The sequence below is a fragment of the Camelus dromedarius genome, chromosome 4 (assembly GCF_036321535.1).
Source record: "Camelus dromedarius isolate mCamDro1 chromosome 4, mCamDro1.pat, whole genome shotgun sequence".
Classification (NCBI taxonomy): domain Eukaryota; kingdom Metazoa; phylum Chordata; class Mammalia; order Artiodactyla; family Camelidae; genus Camelus; species Camelus dromedarius.
The window spans coordinates 78,798,211-78,815,547 of NC_087439.1; the positions used below are offsets into that span (position 1 = coordinate 78,798,211).

Below are 17,337 nucleotides of genomic sequence, written 5' to 3' on the forward strand. Positions count from 1 at the left end.
AGTCTCCCTCACTTCGGAGAGGAAAATAAGTCAGGCGAGCCAAGCACGAGAACCAAAAAAGGAGAAACTCAGAAGCATGTCAACCAATTCTTCCAGCTCTGGACCAGCCAAGAACACTTACTCAGGGGGATAAAAGAAGCAAGGCATGATATTCCACACCTTCTCCCAAAGAATGGTACTTTATACATCCTCAGGACCCCAAATAAAGGATCCTCCGCTCTCTCGTCGGACAGCAAATTCACCAAGATGCTTCCTAGCATCCCCATCAATCCAACCTTTAGAGGCAGGTGTTCAGAGACCCTACGTCTTTCAAACCATTAGAGATTGTTGGAGATAAAATTGAGGACAAAGGAGGAGCAGGCACTGTGTTCGGTTTCCTCCCACTCTCATGCTCTTGTTTGTGTTCAGCTTTTGTCTCAGCAGCATGTGTTGGCATGGCCTTGGTCACCACAGCTGTCACAGTCATTTTCTTCATCTCACCAACATCTACTCTCCGGGCACACTGAGCTGCCCTGCTACATACATCCTTTGATGCACAATGGATTTCCTTTGCTGCTTAATGCATAGCCTTGCATCAAACTGTGTGCTTAATAAAACATGAACTGATGAAGGCACTAGCAAGTGAAAAGAAACCTACAACAGTTATAAGAGCATCCTTTATCCATCTCAGATCGTAGAACTCAGTAGACCACATGTGTGCATCCCCTCTAAATACCCAGGAGATGGGAATTTAATGGCATGAGGAGACAAAAGTTACTGTACCCACACCACAGTCCCTGAAGACCCCAAATGATGTCCTAGTTTGAAATAATTAAGCAAGTAGAGGTGGAACTTTCAGTCTTTAAAGTTTTATCTAGGAACAAAACAAACAAAGCCAAAAAATCCAATATTGACTTTTCCATTTGCCCAGGAGCATTCAGAGAAATCCATAAACAACTGATGGCGCCCAGAGTTCGAATCCATTCGGCTCCTGTACTTGGTGGTCACTCTTGGGTCAAGGTCAGGTGCGTCCTGCCCAGCACCACTTTCCAGTCCACCCCAAGGACAGACACCACTTCCATTCCCCTTCCACGTGGATGCCAAAGCTTGTTCACTTCCCCTGTAGGGAAAGGATGAGCCCAGAAATCCTGTGGAATGTGTGTTTCCACAGAGCTCAGAAATGTGATGACCTCAGAGGATATTGTAAAGAAAGACCCTTGACACTTCCCCAAGGAAGAATGTCTTCTGTAAAAGGCGACTGCCAGGACAAAAAGCATGTGCTGGGAAAATCTACTGCCTGCTGCTATGTGTGATTCCAATTCTGATGTCCCACTTCCTCTCTACAATCACATTCCTTCCCTTCTTGTTCCTCTTCTAAAAAGACACTCTGACAGTGGGTCCCAGTAAAGAAGCAAAGCGCAGTGTTCTAATAAAGGTTGAAAGATAAAAAGGACTAAAATAGATTTCAATAAATATCAAATGAATATAAGTTCTATTCCATTCCACCACTTTTAAATGTTTCCCCAAATAACTTACTTTTAAACGTTGGCAGCCTAATTTTTTAAAAATAAAGTTTCATTCACTTAAAGTGTATTCACAAAGGCTGTCAAACAGCATAAAGCTTTTGAACAACACAGTTTGAAAAGCTGTGACGTCACTAATCCAGCCTTCCAAACCTATCTCAGTGGTTTTTAAAAAGAATCAATTATGATAATATATGTATGTGAAAGTGATTTGAAATCTACAAAGGGCTAATCAAACAGAAAAACAAATTGTTGTCATTCCTATTATTAAAAGGTATCATACCATACCGTGTGGGCTTTGGAACTGGAGATCAGAATCAAATCTCACCTCCAGCACTTACTAGTTACCTACTCAACTAGAGTGTAAGAGGCAAGTTACCAAACTCCCTGGACCTCAGTTCCAACTGTAAAAGGAGATAATCCCCACTGTATCAAGGTGTTGTGAGGACTAATAGGAAAGCATGTAAAAACCCTTTGCACAGGGTAAACACTAAATGATAGCTCTAACTATTGTTAGGTTGCTTAATTAAAATCCAAATGTCCAGCTACTGAAAATAGAAGGGAGGAGGAAGAGAGAATTTCATCCAAAAAGAGGACAAATGTTAAAAACATGGATCCTACACTCTTGAGGATTCCTTCTAGACCAGGGACCACCCCCAACCCCACTCCTCCCCCACTGATGTCAAAAGCTCCCCATAGCTTTGCATAACTGTGCAGCAACCAGAGAGAGTCAGCCTTTAACTCCAGGCTTGACAAAGTGATGATTCACCCTATCCTGTGAAGAGGGTGCAGTCTGCAGCCCGCCTCACCACACAGTGGGGAATCCATCAGGATGGGCTGTGGCCAGAGCCCAGCTATTTAAGAGGACCCCTCATCTGTATCTCCAGTAGCAGTAATAGTCTTAGGCTTCGCATTTTGTTAATGTATATTCCAACGAGTACTTCGGAGAAGTCCAATTGCGCTGTAATTTACAAAACAATCCACAACATAAACGAGAAGTCCAAGATGACAAGACAACAGTAACTCTGTTCACTGCCCATGGCACAGTGTTTTGCCAGGCGGTATGTTAGTTATAACGACAAAAAGCTTGACGGCTGGACAACATCCCACTTAAACTGAACATCATAATGGCTCCTGAGGACAAGTCCCACTGCGTTTCAGCCTGGCCTGAAAATCTGACCACATCCCCCACGAAAAAAACAAACCCTCCCAAGTAGCTTGTACAGCTCTTTTCCATTACCACTTAGTGGGCAGGAAACATTTTTTTCCCCCGGAGTAAGTTCCTCACTCTCCTTCTAAGGTTAAGGGGCTTTCAAACTTGGTTGTCTTAAAATGAATAGCCAATAGCATGGTTTACCGGTGGGCCCTCAGACTTGTCAAAGCAGCAGCTCTGGGTCATTTCCCAGCCCTGCTGCAGCCAGCTGACTATAACTGAATGTCTCCTAAATTATCACCACAGTAATTCTAACCTTCAGTCCAACTTTGGGATCCTTCTACCAGTGTCCCATAGGCACAAACCATGAATGCCTGGAAATGTCAGCCTCCTCCCAAAATAGTTTTGCTTGGAATACTCCATTCAAAACACACTCATCATTCAATCCCCGCTGGCTCCACTCCCGAGGTCAGCCAATCCTCTTGGGCTTCTTGATTCCAATCTAGGAAAGGGTCAATTAACATATGCCCAACACATTACATTCAATTCTACCTCCACCTAAAAAAAAAAAAAAAAAAAAAAATTCCCATTCACCATAATGGTAACTGTTCTGTTTCTTAGTCCAGGTGACCCACACCAGGCGAGTGCAAGCACAGAAGTCACAGACTCCTCAACTCAAAACCCAAAAAGTGATGTGTGGTGTGTTTTCTGGGACTGTAAAGGGTTTTTCAATTCAGTGTTACATAATCTGATTCATTTATTCAGCAACGTCTAATTTTCTGGTGGTTTCCCCTCAAATATTCCTGGAAAATTGTTATACTATAATACAACGGAAAAATTATTTTATGTCAAAATCAATGCTGTAAAATTTGCCTCCTACCCATTCAAGCCAACCTCCACTAGCTACAAACACAGATCCACAGACACATATACACACACAAATACCCTGATTCATAACAACAACAAAGTCTTCTTCCATTGTAATTAAGATTTGATTTCAGCAAACTAACATTCGGAGCGCCTAGAACTCAGGGAAGTACACAACTTGTTGCAGCAATAAACGCTCGGCCACAGCCTGAACAAAGCATTACAAATAAACTCCAGAAACCCACACAGCAAACCGTTGGACAAAATGTTGTGTGTCTGTAATCACCTCTCCAGTGCACTCCCACCACCCCCTCCCCAACCCTCTTCCCAGCCCCAACAAGCACCCTCCAGGACTCCCGTTCCCAATCTGGTTTCCATTCCAGCCCCGCCCCCTCCCCTCCCCTCCCTGGGACCGTGAATCAATCCCATCCCGGGCAGGAAACGAGACCCAGGGCAGCCCCTCCGCTGCGGCGGAACAAAGGAGCAGAGCGCAGCTGCACGCGCTGTACGCCCCATCGGGTCCTGGGCACCCCATCGGGTCCTGGGCACCTCCCCCCCTCCGCCGCCGGGGCACGCCGCACCTGAACCCCATTCCCCAGGACGCCCCATTGTTCTCCTCCGCTTTCCTTCCCAGAGGAGGCCACCCCGTGTCCTTCCACAGAACCAGGGAGTCAGGAAACAGCTGTGGGCCAGAGAGATGGAGGGGGTGTGGGTGAACACCAGGGAGAGCCGGATTTCACTGTGCCCACAGGTACTGAGCTGGGGCAAAGTAAGAGCAACTTAGTTTAGCGCCCTCTTCTCTCCCATCCTCCCCCGAAGCAACTGCGGAGTCGCGACCACCCTGCGCGACCTCCACCGTGCGCGGTTCTCGCCGCAGCGCCGCCTCGCCCCGAGGAGAGACCGCAGACCCCGCTGACCCGTGCCCCGCGGGCTGCGGCGGGGCCAGGAAGACCTCGAGCACAAAGGACCGAGAGGGCAAGGCAGGGGAGAGAGGGAAAGCGCTCGCGCTACCTCGCCAGGCGGCACTCCGCCTCCTCGTCGTCGTCCCTCTCCGGCGGCGCTCCGGGACGCGGGCCCTCCGCGAGGCTGCGGGGTTCCCGCGCGGCTGCTCGGCGGACGCTGCTGGCGGACGCTGCCCCGCGGCTGCCGGCTCCTCGCGCGCCCGCGCTCCCACACCGCCTCCACGCGCCGCGACCGGGGCTCCCGTGCGCGTCCGGCTGCAGAGTGCGCGGCCGCTGCGGAGGGCTGCGCTGCGGCGGGAGGCGCCCGGCCACTCCCCTCTCCCCCGCGGGCGGAGGGGCCGGCCGAGGGGCGGGGGCGGCGACCTCGCAGCCTGGGATTCGCCCCTCCGCGAGCTGGCAGGACCGGGAGCGGCCGCCTCCCAGCCGACTCACCTCCGGCCGCCCGGTGCCGGCGGCACAGCGCCCCCGGGTGAGCGCGGGCGGCAGCCTCCGCGTCCGGGGGCCGGCCTGGTTGGGGCTAGGAGTGGGAAAGAGAGGACGAAGAGGCGTCCCTCCCAGCACCGCGGAAGGCACCGCCCTGCTACCTTTTTCACTCCCGGAATTACTAACATCAAACGAGAAATAAAATAACTGGGGAGGCAGACGGGGAGTGGGGATGGGACCTGGGGGATGACAACTAGAAGGCCGACTGGGGGCAAATGTTGGCAAAGAGTGGGAGTGTTCCTTCTCCCCTAGATAAAAAGTTTGGGTACCCAAGAATATCAGAAAATATTAATTTGACCTAAACAGAAAAAAGTGTATTGTGGCAAAGTGTGTCTTTACTTAGAAGATTTTTAATACTATTAACCCACTTAATTTCACATTATGCAAATAGACACTGGCCAGTTCTCTATTACAGAAAATTAAAGATAGTTTGAAAGAAATTTCAGCGCATTGACTCGCACTGGGTAATGATTAATGATGGGTGTTAATCTGTACATTATTTAGGCATGCTGTAGGGGTGCAGAGAATTAGGACCTCCAGCTTCTCACTCCAGCTGGCTTCTTGTCTCTTTTGGAATTTAGAGCAAGTCACTTGACCCATGTCCTGGTTTCCTCAACCTGGAGGAGGGAAGGGTGCTCATCCATACTTACTCATTGGGTGAGGTGAGGATTACTTGACAAAGGTGGTGAAAGCAATGTAGGCATAGTAATTATTACTCATGGTTCTAAATACTTCATCTGATAATGAAATTAATTGCCATAAATGGGGCCAGGTTTAAATGGACTGACCTATATCTGGAAACTGTTACTGAAATGAGGTGAACCAAAGAATTCAGACCATGTATAGAAATTCTGTTCCCACAGGCATAAGAACCACAGGCAATGGTATTTGTCAAATGCTACCAACAGAGATTGAAAGGTAGCAATTCCCCAGGCTGTATCTGCTCAGCAGTGTACCATTATTGATGACACCATCAGCATCAGTTCTGATCTACAGAAGGCATGGTAATGGTCTAAACTTAAACATATTGAGTACCAGGTACTGTTCTTTTCTTGCTTAACCTTCACAAAAACCTGGGAGGTAAATTACTCTCATTGTCCTTGTTTTACAAACCAGCAAAGCCAAGAATAGAGTGTTCTTCTAGCTAATAAGTGGCGAATACTGGTTTGAAGACATGTCTACAGATTCTTTGACAGTCTTCCTGTTAAGGAATGGAGTCTAGTTGCCTGCCTCTTGCATACAGGCTAGACTTAGTGACTTGATTCTAAGTAATAGAATGTAGCAGAAGTGATGACTTCTGATTCTAGCTTGTAAAAGGAGCTACAGCTTTCACCTGGCTCTCTCTTGGGACACTCACCCTTGGAACTCAGCTGCCGTGCTATGAGAAAGCTCAAGCCACCCGGAAGTTCATGTACACGTGTTCTGGCTGATTCTGCCAACCAAGGACCCAGCCTACAGCCAGATGAACTGCCAGACACGTGAGTTAGTAAGCCTTTGAGATAACTCCCACCCCAGTCACTGACTGACCACATTGCCTGATAGATCTAGAGAGGAACCCTACTTGAGCCTAGTCAGTGCCCAGAAACAGGAGAGAGAACAATAATACAAGATTGTCTTCAGGGTGGTCATTGCGTAGCAATAGACACTGGAAACAGCAGCAGAGCTGGGATTTGAACCCAGGCAGTCTGACTCCACAGTCTTCACCACAATCAAGCACACTTCCTCAGACCATGATAACCTAGCCCGATGAACACCATGAAGATCTCTGCTTTCGCAACAGACAGCATAAGGACCTGCTACCCGATGACACGTTTTAAACTCATTTCTCCATTTTGCCCATCTGACTTGAGGTTCCAAAGTGACTGCTTACAGCCATTTGGCAGCAAAGGAGCCTCTGATCTCTGCTGTCCGGGCCAGCTTTTTAAAAATTACAGAAATTCAAACAGCAGGTTCACAAATACAAAGTGTAAACAAATGGTTTGAAAGAGTGGGGGGAATTCTGTAAACTTTTGAACTTGGAAGAAGGCCAAGTTTTAGTAAAAAGTAGGTTTAAGACAAGTATGTGCTGAGTAGGACAATTAAGAGAGCTTCTCTTTGGAAGGTTTTGGAGCTCCTGCCCCAAGAAAGAAATAGGGAACTGAGTTATGTAGGAACAGTTCTGCCTCTAGAAGGATCTAGCGTGGTGGGAAACTTGAGGCCTTCTCTCTTGTTTTTCAGCAAGTTCAGAAAAGAAAATAGTAGAAACTGTTAAACTCATCATAATAAGACTGAGAAAATGAACCAAGAAGCTATTAGAAAGCCAGAAATGTTTCTAGAGCAAAGCTATGCTTCTTTTTAAAAAAATACCATTAACCTAGTTTTCATAAATCTCAAAATCCAAACTCTGAAGCCATACCATGAGGTTTTTACATACTTTTAACCTTCCTGGCCATTCTTTTCAAAAGTCAATCAATCAACAACCTTTGAATTTAAAAGAAGCAGATTACAGTTGTTCTAATAACTGTCAAGAATAGATAGTAAATCCACCAAGTACAAAAGCATTTTTTTACCTTCCCCTCAGTCTGTTTGGAGGAGGTAGAGTATATGAAGAAGCAGGAAGACTATCATTAAGATTTTAGGTGATAAACATAAATTATCAAATTATAGGAGTAAAAGAATGTAAGTGTGCTTTACCTCAATGAAAACATGCAATGATTTAAACTGAAACAAGGGAAATCCTACCATCTTTGTGGGAAAATTTAGAAATAAAAGAGCAGTTGTACAGGTCTCAGGAAAATGCTTCGGAATCACCTAAATGTGTAGAGTTGGTTTTTCCTTACTTGTTTTACCTGGAGCCCTTTAAAAGAATTTTTTTTAAAGAATTCAACGTTGGAAGATGGACCAACGAAAGGACCACACGACCTGATTCTGCCTCATATTGGTGTAGCAAGCAAAACAGTGGGCTGGAAGTCGCAGTTTTAGATTTTCTCCCTGGCCCTGTCTGCAACTAGCTTCAGAATTTTAGCCAGAAAGCTCATGCTCTCTGTCCTTAGTTATTTTACATCATCCTGACTGTGTTAAGGGGCCTCTGGTTCTAAAAAATCTGAGTCTTTATTTTTGCCATATTTTCTGTCCTCGTCTACCTGTCTAAACACTTAGTTTTCACCCACTTTTCTTATCCTCTGAGATCAAACTCAGTTCTCACCTGTTTGTGACCATCTTCTTGAACTGGATCTTGCTTCCTTTGCTCTGATGACATCTTGATGCCACATCCTCTCCATATTTACTGATTTGCTCCAGGTTGTGAAAGCTTTCTAGTTGTTCTCTTCTAAATGTTTGGCATTTCCAACTAGATGGTTAATCTATAGATAAAAGGAGTAATTCAGTTTGAAATGACCAGGCCTGTAACAGTAAGAACAATCATAGGGAGCTAACTTCGCTCTAGAAAGTAATCTAACTGCTCTGCTTGTGTGTTAATTCATTTAACCCTCACAACAGCCCAATAAAATAAAATAAATAACCCAATAAAGTAGGTTATTGTTATTATTATCCCATTTTACAGATGGTGAAACTGAGGCAGAGAAAAGTTAATTACTGGCCTGAGGTTATACAGTAATAACATTAGAGCCAGAATATGAATCTAGTCAGTCTAGCTTCAGGGCTGTATATATACTTCCTCTCACATCTGTGAGCATTTAACCTGTGGGCATTTAATCTTTTTTGTTTTATCTCTGAAAATAAGTGCTGTCTCATTTCTTTAATTTATGTATCTCGTAGTTTAGAATAGTGCTCTAAATGCATAAGCACTGAATTAGTACTTCTTAAATAGTTTCATGCAGAAGAAAATCTTTTTTATATATTTAAAGAATGCTTTGAAAATAAATGCTTAATGCTTAAAGTATTATTTGAAATTCAGATTAGATACTGTAAAAAATATTTCTATAGCATTTTCAGCATCCAGGACTCAGCAGGGAAATACAACTCTTACTCCAAGTATTTAAAAAGCTATAGATAGAAAGCAGCTAGGAGAGTAGATCTTGAAAGTCCTCATCATAAGAAAAAAATTAAAAATTTTGTAACTATGCACGATGATGAATGTTAACTGGTCTTATTGTGGTGATTATTTTGCAAAATATACAAATATCAAATCATTACATTGTATGCCTGAAATTAATAGTATGTCAATTATGCGTCAATAAAAAATAAAATTAATTTAAAAAATTAAAAACTGGAGGTAAATGACAGCAGGAATACTAGAGGGTAAAAAGACTGATGGAATGTCTCCTAGGCAGGAAGAGAGAATTCAAAACTAAGAAAGAGGGTTTCTTACAGGTACTACATGAAAATCAAGAAACAACTATTCTTTATAAAAACGTAACAGTGTAGTTGAGCACTAAAATTGGGTGGTGAAACTCAAAGTGTAATTTTTTTTCCACAAAATACATTTGTCTATAGCCCAGAATACTCTGATCCCTCAAATAAATTATAGATCCATTACCAGGAAATTTAAATTGCCTGAATTTTTCCCCCAACGTTTTATAATTTAGCATGTTGTCATTTCAGCTAGTAAAATACTTGTCTTTTTTATTTCCTCTCAAGCTGTAGCAAGTTAGTACCATTATGGCAAAACCTTGCTGTTAAACAATAAATCAGTCTGAAAAATGACTAGACTTTTTTCCAATCTTTTTAAAAAGGCATTTCCATTTTTCTAATGATAACTGGGGAGCTTGTCATCTCGTTGCTGAGGTGACCTGAGGAGGACTATAAGGAAAATCAAATATGGCAAAGGAAGAAAGTATTAACTGTCTATACGAGATGAAGAGCAATTTGGCGAACAGATGAAGTAATGTTCTGTTTCTGCTTCAGACCCTAAAACTAAATGTCCATCTATTTGAGTCTGGTGTATACATACATTCATCACAGGTGCTAGCATATGAAAATACTGACAGTGAAAGATAATTGTGTAACAAAAACATTTTAGTTTATTAACAACCAAGTCAACATCTAATCCAGGTGTAGAGACTGTTGACTAAATAAACCAAAATTTAACTGGAAATCAAAACCAAGGCTTAGTAGCCAGTTTGTTCATTCTTTCAGCAGCATTGCAATCTTGACATCTTCTGGGCAAGGCAAAAAACTGTGAATGCTGGATTTTTGTCTCTCTGGCACTGTTGTGTCTCCAGAGCCTAGCAACATACAAGGTACTCAGTACATATTGTTGAACTGATAAATGAATCCCATAAATTATTTTTACTTGAGGTAAGTTGAACTGGCCCATAATCTCAGCCAATATTTCCAGATGGGTCTTAGACCAATTTTAAAACTTTCCACAGCAAGACAGAAAAAAAGCAGGTCCTTTGATGCAGAAGAGTTCACACTGGTGATCTCCTTCAACTCTGAATAATGCTGGAACACCTTCAAGAGAGTAGCACCAGAGCACTGCCCACCCCCTGCGGAGGAGGAAGCAGACCGCGAGAGCCCCAGCCTGGAAAAAGCAACCCAGCTCTTAGAGCAAGCATGACTTCGACCGAAAAGACCTGTAACCTCCTTTCCCACCAGCTATGCTGACATGTGTTTATTTCACCTGAAATTCTTCATGTTCCTGTTACTAAGAAAGGGGAGCAGACACTTCTGTCCTAGACTCTCTGGTCCCCTCTTGCCAGGACTCACCTGCCCCACCCTCTTGGCCAGCGGATGTTTGACAAGTTCTCCCCACATTCTGAGTCTGGACCTGAGGTTATCTTGATCCAGCTCTGAGAATTCAAATGTTTTCTCCTCTTGGGCATTGGGTCTACAAATTGCTTCAAAAATTCCTACTCTCCTGAAGTCTCCCGAGACGCATTATCTGCTCCCTGAGGGATCCCGCAGTTTCCTGCACACTTCTACAAGTCCACAGTTTCGTTAAATTGTAAAACATGCTTAAAACTTTTCATTTTTCTTTATGAATTGTTATCAGCCTAAAGCAACTAGCCCCACCCAGGTGGAGCCTGGGCACAGGAGAAAGAGTCTCTTTATTTCCTGTTACCTGTCTTCTTTTCATGCTTTTGGTCCCACTGGTGCTGGTGATTTTGATCAGCACTGTAATTGCTCCAGATTAGTGGCCGTAAACCCTCAACCTTGGAGACTCCTTCCATTCTAGTGCCTGTGGTTTTGCACCACTACTCCAGGGCCAAACAGCGAGGTAGATGGAAACTGTCCTACATCAGGAAGTGTTCATTGAGTGTCTGTCCAGTCTTATGCTGGCCCTGTCGCTAGGGTGGGACAGTGAACGTGACCATCTGTGACCTTCCAGAATGTAAGCTTCATGTCTTTGGCTCCTTCTTCAGGTGGCTCTAACTCCCTTTTCCTTTTAACATCCTCCCAGGCCCGCAGGCAGTGAGAGCCCTGAGGTGGCTCCCCTAGGCCTCATGGGTCCCATCTGGCCCTTCCGATTCTGCCCCAAGCGTTTTTAGATCAGTGATATGTAACCTGGGGTCGAAGGGCTACAGTGCAGTCCAGGATTTCAATTCTGAGTAGAAGATTAGAAAGATGCCTTTTTGTTTCTTCATTCCAAACAAATTTAATTATCAAATTTCAAATATTCATTTAGTGGCTAAAAGACACTCAGTGACATTTTTCTAGTCAATAAAATCTAATATTAAAGAGATTACTTGAGTTGTTTTTTAAGCCGTTGGCCCCCTTAAAGCAAGCATGTGGGCTTTCGGATTTCAAGCTCTATTTACTTCTTTTTCATATAAACAATGTTCAAGTTTTTGTCATAATAAACATGTATTATTTTTATAATCAGGAAAAATAATAAAGCTATTTTCATCTTGGACAAAACATCTGGTCCGTAAATTTTAAAGGGATGTTTTTTCTGAATTGGGCCTAGTGGGAAAAAATAATAATGAAGATTGCTCGTACACTTTTTCTAATACCTATCCATCAGAAGATTTCAGTACTTGGTGACCTTTTCCATCAGGATATGTTAGAAACTGGCAGATCTGATAACCAGCTCCTGCTGAGTGAAGGTTTGTGCTAAGAACCCACAGAAAGCTTTTACTTTGAGTGCAAGATTCTTGTATTTCTTTATTACACACTCTTTAATGGGAGAGGACCTTCTCGTCCTCTTCCGATTTCATGAAGTCTTGTGCCCACAGGTGGTGAACAGTGTGTGGGAGGCATCCGCGGTGAGGGGTGCAGGGCGAGATCTCTCCATCGCCAGCCTGGGGGTTGGCTATGATGGCCAGCCCAAAGGAAAAGCTGGGAAGACGTCTGCCAAGGGCAATGCATCCAGGATCCTTGGACCAATGGGCTCTGTTAGAACCCTCAACAATGGCTGGCCCACTACATTCATGTTAGACCTTAAATCTGGAATCTTCACATTCCCACCTAGCTGTTTCCTAGACCAGTTGCTGTCACAGACACTGTAGTTCTACCTGCTTTCCACGCAATAATAATTCATCCATGAGTCTTTGCTTTTGAAACTTAATGACTGTAACCCCAGTCCCTATCACTGTGCTGAGGTATCCAGGTGAGTTCTACATTAGTGACCTCAATGGGTGCTAGGACATATCTAAGTCTTGAGGAGTGCATGATGTTTTATACTATACTATAAATTCATTTTTGGAAAAAAAATTTCTTTAATAATATATATTACTGTAAGTAAAGTTAGAGTAAAAGGTGCTTGGTGGGTAGAAATATTCAGAAGATTGAGCCTCAAAGAGAAGGGAGCTGATTTTAAAGCTTAAAGCTGATCTTGCTGATATCCTCAGTGATCTTTCAGCTGTCACATCTTAAAGGCAGGTTTAAGTCCTTGTATCACTTGACCCCTCTACCACATGACACCTTGCAGCCTTCTTGAACCACTCTTCTTTGTTGGCTTCTCTTTCCCACCCTCTCTTATTTTCCTCTTAATGCTCTTGCAGACTTTTCTTAGTACTACTTAGCATTCCTTTGTCTCTGCTTTCCCCCTTAAATGTTGATGTTACCTTGTGTTCTGTTTCAGCCCTATCTTCTCTCTAATTTCATCCACACCCAAGGCTTCAAGTACCGATGACTCTCAAATTTGTGTCTCTTAAGCTCAAATTCCATACAGTCAAGTGTCTACTGAACGTCTGCCTCAAACTCAATATATTCAGAACACCAACTAATAGGTACCTCAGACACAATATGAGAAATGAAACCAACCATCATCTGCACCCAAGCCCAACCCCATTCCTTGTCATTTACTCCTGATTGTGGTAAATGGCACCATTAGCAAACTAGTCACCCAAGCTGGATGTAAATGTCCTTCTAGAATCCTCTTTCTCTGTCGTCTTCTGATTCCTATCAGTCTGGGAGCTCTTTTGTTATTCTACATCCTCGCTGACTCAAAGATCCATGCTCTTTTCTCCATACCCATTGCCTCTGCCTTCTTATCCTAAAGCCTCAGACTTGGATTACTCCGTGTTAGCACACGGCATACATGTGACTTGCGCTCCCCTTCCAGCCCATCTCCCGCGGGGCCCCCACCCGGACTTTTTGCGCTGAGTCATTCCAGTGCCTGATCTCTCAGGGTTCTCTACCTTCGCCTTTTCACATGGCATCTCTGCTGCCAGGGATGCCGCTTCCTCCTTTTCCCCCTGGCCAACACCTTCTCATTCTGGAAAACACCCTCTCTGAGAAGGTCTCCTGATCTCTCAAAACAAGAAAAAAAAACACTTCTTCAGTGCTCCAATATCAGTCTGTACCTCTGTTATAGAATATATCACACCATGATTAAATCACCCGTTTAGCAGTCTCTTTGAGTACCCTGAGACAGTCATAAGGGCAGAATCATGTCTTATTCATTTTTTCATTCCTATGTTTAACATAAGTCCTGGAATATAGTAGGCACTCAGTAATGCTTGTTGAATGAATGAATGAATACCAAGCATTTCCAGTATAGTCTTTCATGAACCCAACATAGCTTTTATCACTTAATTTGAAAGGTTACCCCTTTCCTCCTATAGAAAGCTTCAAAGATTGTAGTGTAATATCCTCTTCTAATAAGCTCAAACACAAACAATAGCTACAAATGTTTAAAAGAAAGCCAATTTTTCATTTTTAATCCACCCTGGCAGTGACATTTCCTATACTTCTGGTATACATACTAATACCTTGATGCTAAAGGAGTATCATTTCTATAGAAACAGATATTCTGGGTTGCCCCCACTCAGCTTGTCACTAATATTCCATAATGGTTTCTATCTCTACTTCCGAGACAGTGCATATGGTTTTCCTGGTCTTTCTGCCCAAGTCAGCCCATAAATATTTTAAATCGATGAACGTTTAAACTCAAAAAGATTTATTGGGCCACTTGTAATACGTATTTCTTGGCTTACATGGGATTGAAAGATCACAATGGCACAGGACCAATTGCATTTCATCTTTTCAGTGCTTATTTCACAGCTGAGCACTTCTCAGAGTTATGAACACGAGTCCCGTCACTGACAAGCCATAGCAAAGGCCAGAAGAATGAGCAAAATTACCCACCCTGGAACCCACATGGGATAGCAGGACTCGATAGGCAGCATCTGCTGTGACTTATTACAGCGTGTATGTTTCACTAGGCCCCAAATCAGTCCCCAGACGGAAGCCTTGTGTCATAGGCCTTTCACCGCAGGAAGGCAGCGTACACATACATTCAACAATAACACCACATAAATCTCTGTCCCAATTACAGAGCTTCATCTCATGTGGTGCCAATAAGAAAAAGAGACATCTCCAAACAGCAGGAGGAAATTACTGTTTCATGTGCAGAAACATCTAATATTGCTACAGAGAAATCTTTTAACACAAGTAATACATGGAACTATCTGCCTTAGGATCGGTCCAAAATAAGGAAGAATCTCTCCAAATAATATCTGACAGCTTTTGTATTTTGAAGTTAAATCCGTCATTTAAAAGGAGGTGAATGGGAAGAAAATGTTACGTATAGAACTATGGGTCCGCCTCTCCCTCTTTCCCTCCAAGGCGGCGACGGCGGCGATGGCGGCGGCGGCGGCGGCGGCGGCGGCAGCTCATTCAGCCATGGCCAAGATTAGGGCTTCAGACCTTTATGGCAAGAAGCAGCAGCAGGTGGACCTGTCCCAGCAGCGCGTCATGAAAGTGACAGGCGGCGTGGCTTCCAAGCTCCCCAAGATCCCAGTTGTTGGCAAATCCACTGCTCGAGTTCTCACCGTCATTAACCAGACTCAGAAGGAGAACCTCAGGAAATTCTATCAGGGAAAGAATTACAAACCCCTGGATCTGCGGCCGGGAAAACGCGTGCCATGCGCCGCCGGCTCAACAGGCACGAAGAGACCCTGAAAACCAAGCAGCAGCAGCGGAAGGAGCGACTGTACCCACTGCCAAAGTACACGGTCCAGGCCTGAGCATCCAGGCGTCAATAAAACAAACTGGCCAAAAATATCCCCCAAAATAAAAAAACTATAGTTACATACGTAGACAATACCCAGGGCATCCTGGATATGGATAGAAGAGTACTATTTGACCAAGGACCATGTGACGGGGCAGGAGGGTGGGAGGTTCTCAATCTGGAATCAACAAGCCTGCTGAAATTTATGTCAAATTGTGTGTGTGTGTGTGTGTGTGTGTGTGTGTTTGTGTGCGCGTCCGCACGCACCTGAGATGTGCACCGGAGGGGATTCTGACCAGCCCCAGGATTCTCCCAAGAGGCCCTTGACTCAAAAAGTGTTGCCAACCACTGCTCTATAGCAAACATTTCCCAGATTCATAAACAAAGATGTGTTGCTGTCAGGTGAGATTCAAGATTATTGAACACAGGGATGATCAAAATCACATCACAGGAGTCCTGAGGCCATGGTGCAAAGCGGATGGGACATATTCACTCAGATGGAAATAAGAAGAAAGTCATTCCCAAATCTCACTTGACATTTTGCTGTAAAATCCATACTTATAAGCCAAGGGTAGACAGTCCTCCTCTCCCTGATTAGGAGAGAGGAAACAACAGGATGCCCGGGTGCAGAGAGGAAAAGACACTCCATCTGTTTTCCATGTGCACCCTACATGTACACCCCAAACTTACCTGACATTGGGTTTTGAGAGCTGTTCCTCATATAAGGTGTACCATGTGCATTAAGGTGTACCGTGTGCATAAAAGCCCAAAGGGAGCATAGAATCAGGTCATGGAAAACAACATTCTACTCTGCAGAACTGTTGGTCTGAATTGTTGCTGTGGTGGTTTATTGCTGTGGCTGTTGTTTTAAATTGTTTCTAATTGCTCCTTTTATCTTTATTGCTTTACTACATCAAAATTATGATTAACCCTGTGACCCTGGGGATTTTGTGTCTCTTCAACCTTGGCAGACCTACTAGCATATTAGTCTAAACATGTTTACATGACTGATTCAGTTATACATGAGGAAGATTCCATTACCATGTGTAAATTTGACCATCTATCAGTCCAAAAATCAATTAAAATTTGTGTATTTATTATAGGAGTATTATTTATGTAAGTTACTCTTTTAAGATTTAAGCTATTACTTGAGTATCCTCTTCTCTACCTATAATTCTGCTAGTGGTATAAGCTACTATAACAAATAATGATCCAAATGTATAATGGTGCACGTGCAATTATAGTTTCTTTCTTGTGCACTTGCCAGTCTGAAGATGGCGATCCTGTTCAGTCGGCTGTCTTCCTCCACGTGGTGATTTAGGGACCTAGACTTATCCCATCTTATGGCTCTGCTGTTCTCTGAGGACTTGTTGTCATCTGGATTCGGTTTATCATAAGACTTGAATTTTGAGAGATTCAGAGGAGGTTATAAGTCTTTAAATTTATTTTAAATTGCTGGTTTACTATAAAAGGATGTAACTCAGGAGCAGCCAGAGGGAAGAGATGCATAGGACCAGGTATGTGGGAAGAGGCACAGAGCTTCCACACCATCTCTGAGCAAGCCAGCACCTCCGCATGTTCACAGCCGGGAGCTCCTGGTTGTTGCTGTTGTAATCATGAGCTCCCTACTTCAATCAGAGCCCAAATGAGAAAACAAACCACTGTAGGTGTTTCAAACAGAGGGAATTTAATATAGGAACTTGTTATACATGTGATGGAAGAACTGGAAGGGTCAGAAGCAAGGCGTTAAGTAGGATGGTGGGAGCAACCCAAAGATTAACAATAGTCAGAAGCCATTAACCTCCCCACCTCCTTGCCCAAGGCTGGAGAGACTCCGGGAGAAGGTGGTGTTATCAGAGCCTGGAAGATGGGATCATCACAGAAGCACAGAGGGAGGATTCTTGGCAGATGCTGAGACACAAAGGGAGGGACTAACTGACAGCAGCTGGAATCATGGAAGAGAAGCAGCCACTGCCAGAGAAGCCACCCAAAACAGAAGAGAAGGGGAGAAACTCCCTGGCTTCTCCCCTC

At 43.9% G+C, this 17,337-nt stretch overlaps 1 protein-coding gene and 1 pseudogene across 4 annotated transcripts in view; one reads left to right on the top strand and one right to left on the bottom strand.

Moving 5' to 3' along the window:
• The window catches only part of MYO1B (myosin IB), a 167,619-nt gene extending 162,858 nt beyond the window's left edge, over window positions 1-4,761 (bottom strand). For 2 of the 4 annotated variants that reach the window (XM_031452106.2, XM_031452102.2), the window contains exon 1: window positions 4,534-4,761. The gene's annotated coding sequence lies outside the window, so the exon portion shown is untranslated. The remainder of the gene's footprint in view (window positions 1-4,533) is intronic. The other 2 variants (XM_031452107.2, XM_031452105.2) reach the window with 1 other exon arrangement.
• Window positions 4,762-14,978: 10,217 nt separating this feature from the next.
• On the top strand, window positions 14,979-15,322 carry LOC105088787 (large ribosomal subunit protein uL29-like; annotated as a pseudogene).
• Window positions 15,323-17,337: the final 2,015 nt, after the last annotated feature.